General features: G+C 40.2%; 1 protein-coding gene across 2 annotated transcripts in view; it reads left to right on the forward strand.

Moving 5' to 3' along the window:
* The first annotated feature begins 575 nt into the window (after window positions 1-575).
* foxp4 (forkhead box P4) overlaps window positions 576-5,892 on the forward strand; it is a 93,545-nt gene continuing 88,228 nt past the window's right edge. The window contains exon 1 of one of the 2 annotated variants that reach the window (XM_005924689.3): window positions 576-1,308. The gene's annotated coding sequence lies outside the window, so the exon portion shown is untranslated. The remainder of the gene's footprint in view (window positions 1,309-5,892) is intronic. The other variant, XM_005924688.3, reaches the window with a different exon arrangement.

Here is a 5,892-nt window from a genome sequence, read left to right on the forward strand (position 1 = left end):
TAACAAGAGTGAACCTACTAAAACGGATTTTATACCTGTTTTTATTTTAGGAATACAGCATTTTTTATTATTATTATTTTTTTAGGATGGCATAAATCTTTCTGACATAAATCCATATAGGATATTATTTGGCATAAAAACCTCTTTTTTAATGAAATTACATTAACAAAAGTCAAGAGGAACAAGCATCTAAGAGACAATAAAGAAGCTATATGGAGAATTTTGCCATTTTTTTTTAAAGTTTGCAAGGTTTATTTATTCTTTTTACGATTTACTTTTTTATTTACAGATACATTCGTAACTCTGACATGCAGACACGTAGAGAAAGCGATCATTTCATGGCAGACTTTGTCCTGTTTTAAACGATCGTTCTTTGTTACTGGTGGGTTTTTTTTTTGTTTTTTTTTGGGAGCTCAAACTTTGCGCAGGATAACATCTGTTCCTCTCTGCCGCCACAATAGCGCAACTCAACCAGGATGCAAAAGCGAGGTCAAAAGATCAGTGCCTTCCCCTCATCCGTGCGCATGCACGCCCACACACGCGCGCACACTTCTCCGGGGAGCGACGGAGAGATGCCTCTCACTGGCTGCTGTTTTATTATGCGCCGGGGCTTTGCATGGATAGGACGAAAACGCGCACCTGCTTTAGAGGCATTACGGTAGCACAGCAAACTGTCCTCCCGCAACACACACTCCGCACTCGTACACACACTCATACACACATACAGCTCCAGTGATTCAACCCTGATTTCCAGCGAACGAGCAAGCAACAGACGGGATGGCAAAAAAGTGAAGACCGTTGGAGAGGTTATACGCGCTGAGTGAGCCTGCTGAGGAGAGAGCTGGGGCTTGGGGGGAGAGGAGAAAAAAGCGGAGGCAACTAAACAACAAACAGAAACGAGAAGCTGCGTTGTTTCTCCGCGGCAACTTGCGCTCAGTGCCAGAGTTTTAGCGGCAGTATTGTTCTGACTTCACTCCAGAGGGGCCACTCCGAGGAGAGAGGACGCACACAAAAGGGGAAAGGAAAGGACTAACGAGCACGTTTTTTTTTTTTTTTTTTTTTGGTCGTTTAAAGTAATGGTCCTGCCGTCTTAGATCCTAGATTTCTCTGTCTCTCTCTGCTCTCTGTTTCTTTCCACTTTTATTTTTATATATATTTTTTTTAAATTTTACGTCCCTTCGGTTTGTGTCCCCCCTTTTGTCGCCGCGAGAGAGTGGACGCGCCGGGGTTTGAGGAGCAGAAGCGGGGCTGCCCACATGGTCCAACCACTGGCGTGAAAGTTGACTTCTTCAGAAACCAAGAGAACAGGTTGATGCATTATCTACACGTTTCCCCCTTCTTCTTATCTTCCTCACTTTCCCCTCACTCTGTGCTCCCATTGAAACTCTCCGACACACACGCTGCTAGACGCTTTTAAAGCGACGCACTTCAACTTTTCATGGCACGTTGTGAAACTCCTCCAGGTCTGCCTAATAATGTGATAGAGTATTAAAGTAGGTACGATCCAGCGGCCACACTAGGGAGGTTTTTGTTTTTCTCTTTTTCTTTCCCCCTCCTCCGTACTTTTTCTGTTTCATTCTAACTCTGACTTTTTCCTGGCGTGAAACTTTTTTATTTTTATTTTCATACTTTCTGTTCTAAAAAAGAAAACATATTTAAACCAGCTGTTTTCGTCCTGTCAGTGTTCTCGGTAGAATGAAAACTCGAAGTTTCTTTCTACCTCATCACTAGTTTCTCACCGACCTATATCCACAGAGTTCAAATCCAGCCTCCTTTTAATCGTCGTTTATTTAACTGGATATTACGGTGTAGTTTGTAAATTCTCTAGAGCCTACTTTGGATGACTCGGAGGGATACCATTTTTTGCGTAATGTGTCATTGTCCGAGGTTTTCGCTTATGAGACCAGAGAAAGGAAAAAAAGTTTATTTCTCGCAGGTTTAGGACGAGCTAAGATTTCGGGAGTGGACTCAAACGTAGGGAATAAACTTGTTGATATCGCTCGTTATATTTGATCATACGCGTGGACGTGGCTTATGTGGTGGCAATTTTACACGAACGGTCACAGGCAGCCGTGTGAGAACCACTTGCTTTGCCATCGCTTCATACCTCTCTACCTCACAGCTGGGTTTAGTGTCTTTTATTATTGAACTTTAGTTTCCTACAATTAAACAGTAACGTTTAAAAATAAATGAAAGGCAGTTAAACTTCTTACTTACAGAAAATCCCTGAACAAAAGAAACAAAAGAACAAACAACTTTCTTATTGACACGTTTAGAAGGTCTGAGGACGTTAGTGCCTTTAGGATTTAGGACTTTTCTCTGACCACTGAGGTTTGAGGTGCCCGTTGTGGTTTCCTTATTTGAGCTGAATTAAATATCCTAAATGATATCTTAAATAATAGCAGCTCTGTTCTTTAGAGAGGGACGTTTTACCAGCTGAACGTGGAGGAAAACTTCTCCCTGCGTTGTAAAACTTCCAGTTCCAGTTTCAACGTGAACTTTTGAACGCTTTATGAACATAAGCAGGATTATGGACAGTGATTTTACGTACATTATAACCCTGACGCGTTTAAGGTTTTTTTTTTTCAGAATCTGTAATTTAAAGTGATTTAATTAAAAAGAATGCACGTTATATACTTTCTAGATTATAATATAATAAATCTACTGACATAGAAATTTCTTTTTTTTAAGAAATTGAACACAACCTCTGTGTGACACATGTTTTCCCTTCTTCTCGCGCTCATAAACCGACTAAAAGTAGGCCTGCACCACAAAGGAAAATATTTCTTTTTTCTTCCCGCGAACTGCGACTTGTTTTAAAAAATAAGAAAAGTATTCTGCAGAGATAAAAACGTTTAATGTGGATTTTCTTGTGTGCACGGCGTGCAACACAAAAGCAACTTTTGGGCCGTTGAAACAAAGTTGCTGATCTTTTTGTCTTTTGAGGGTTTTTGATTTTCTTCCATTTCCATGAAATAAAATTGCCTTTATCAAATATGAGATATCGGGCCGGGCACACAGAGACTCTCGATTGAAACCTTCAGATCAAGAAAAAAAAGAGGGAGAAATGAAATGACAATTCGTTGCTGTTAGTTGTCTGTCACCGAGAGAAAAGCGTACAGGCCGTGTGGGTGCTCACCCTGACACGGGCATTATTGCCCCGTGATTGATGGGCGCCGGGGCATTTGGCATAATTAATTTTATTTACTGTGTCCTCTCTCTCTCTTTCTCTCCCTCTCTCTCCCTCTATCTCGCTCGCTCTCTCCTGTTGTGCCCCCTCCCACCCTCCTCTGTGGTGGCATTTCCGCGACGTGATGACATACTTTTAATTGCACTTTAATAGAAGATCCAGCGGGAATGAAAAAGCTCTTAATCACGTTTTATGACCTTGTCACAGTTCTGGTGTCAGACAGGAAAGCAGGTATCTTGTGGTGGCTCCGAGCCCGTGCTGTAAAGTGTATACCGATTTTCTTTCCTTCATTTTTTTTTTTTTAAGATTATTTCATCTTCATCTATCACGCCACAAGCTGTGGAAAACGCACCTTAGAATAGTTAATGCACAGTGGCCTTCATGCAGATACAAACCCTGTTGCTGTTCATTTTAGCCATCTATCCTGGAAGGGAATTTAAACTGTGTGTGTTGATTGGTAAATGTAGTAGAAGAGGCTGACTGCATGTTTTATAAGATGTTTTATAAGCATATTTTTTTTAAAATCCTGAATAACTGGACCAAACCAAGCTGGCAGTAACTCAGTACTATCAGATAAACTTTTTTTTTTTTTTTTTTTTTTTTACAGGCTTAACCATTTTGCCAAATATGGTAAAATGTTTCCTAAAATTATGGAAAATGTAAATCTTATATTTGTGAAGGTTATTAATATTATTAAATTAGGTATTTCACAGCTGCCTGATCTTTCAGCTGCTTAAGTTCTTTTTGTTGCAGTAAAAGCACAGCAGCTGTGTTGACTCAGTTTAAGAATGATCTTTGGAGTTGGAGCTATGACTTCTCAGCACCCATGCCAGGTTACTACACAGTTTTAGCTGTTTTTAAGTTTCTGTTTCAAGTGACTGCGTTATGAAGAAGAAGCCTCATGGAGCTCAAGTAGAAGTGGGAAACACTGCTGAAGAATAGAGTACAGGATTGTTTTTATTTCTTCTTCTTCTCCTTTAAAAAAAACATTTGCCTACCACATAAAGCCTGAAAAAAGATCGGTGTGAAGTTATCATTTTCGTGTAATGCTTATCATTGATAGGCTATCACATTAGTGACAGGCTTTTCATGAAAACACAATAAGAGACAGTGAAACAAAAGAGTGTTTGAGAGGCAGAAGTAGTTATTTAGTTTTTTCTTGTTGTAAAAAGAGTGTACGTGTGCAGGAAGCCAGAGGTGTCAAAGGCAGATTGACTCTCTGCTCTTTGTCGGGTATTGTTTGCCTGTGTCTGTGTGTTTGCTTGGCATTGCCACCTTTTTTTCATCTGACTTGCATCAACACTTTTTCCCGTCTTTGGTGGTGTTTTTCTTCTTTTTTCTCTCCTCCCTCCCAGCAGCTGTGTCTTTTCCATGTCCTGTTTCTCACATACTGCTGATTTTTAATCGCTTTCAGACGCACAGTTGTCTCTGTTATGCTTTCTGACACCTTTCCTAAATGATGATATTTTATTTTTCAGCTTGGTCCCAAGTATGTGATCGTGTGCCGGGGTGTGACTGGAAGAGTCATGTGCGAGACCGTCTAGAGACGGGTAGTAATGGCTTTGAATCTCGTGCGCTTTAAAACCCCTTCAGCAGGATTAAAAGCCACCAACATGATTGTGTTAGTCCATAAACTCGCTCAGAGAGTCCTTACCTCCAACATGAGCGCATGGGAACGTATGTGTGAAAAGAGTGTATATATCAGAGTGCGGGAGTGTGTGTATACGAGAGTGCTTTTTTCTCAATTCACCTGTCCTGCTCGAGTGAAAATGGACATTATTTCAAGTTTTAAATGTCCTGTGCGTCGGTAGCATTGATGGCTCGCCTGTCCGTCTCTTCATCTCTCGTGCTCTCTTCATTAAAACCCTCCTGCTATCCGAAACCCACAAGTCTGAGTGGGCTTTTGGCTCCAAAGTGATGTTGAAGAGCACCCGTATATGACACTGCTATACATGTAGGATTTGACCTGTGATAGATATTCACAGATTTACTTCTATTGCAGCACTTAGTGCTTTACCTGCTTAAAAAAAGCTGAAATGGTTAAATTTTCGATATCCTTTATTTGAGAAAAGCAAAAAAAAAAAAAGCCCAAAAAAGGAAGAAAACCCGTGCTGGGAGAGAGAGCGTGTTTTTAGATGGGCTTATTTCAAGTGTCGGTCCTGAAGCTGACATTATTGCAGGGCTGCATGTATTTGAGGTGAACATGCGTCGGGCTTTAAGCGCGGAAAAGACAAGGATATGAGATATTCTGCTGATCATAGCAATTCTATAAATGTTTGTTAAAATTTCAATTTGAATTAGGTGTATCAGAGATTTTCATAGAAATGTTTTTTCCCCCTTTTCACATTTTTCTGTGATTTAAAAAGAAATTAAGTGTAATAACAATTTGGCATTACAGTATAAATTCTTTTACATTGTTAAAAAAAAATTCTTGAAATTTTATGAACAAATGTGTGTGTTAGGTGTATGTGTTATTGTATACGGACAGCTCAGAGGGTGGGTTAATGTTCTGGTTGTGAATTAAAGTAGGTGAGTGCACAGTGAAACTGCCGGCACATTGCTTTAGACTGAGGCCTGATTATACATGTGGTTCTAATTGAACCTGTTATTTAGCAGAAGTTAAGGGCTGAATAATTTCTATGAAAGCGTGAACATCTGTGTGTGTGTGTGTGTGTGTGTGTGTGTGTGTGTGTGTGTGTGTG

This window comes from Haplochromis burtoni, unplaced genomic scaffold, assembly GCF_018398535.1.
Source record: "Haplochromis burtoni strain Fernald_Lab_line unplaced genomic scaffold, NCSU_Asbu1 Contig_79, whole genome shotgun sequence".
Lineage (NCBI taxonomy): Eukaryota > Metazoa > Chordata > Actinopteri > Cichliformes > Cichlidae > Haplochromis > Haplochromis burtoni.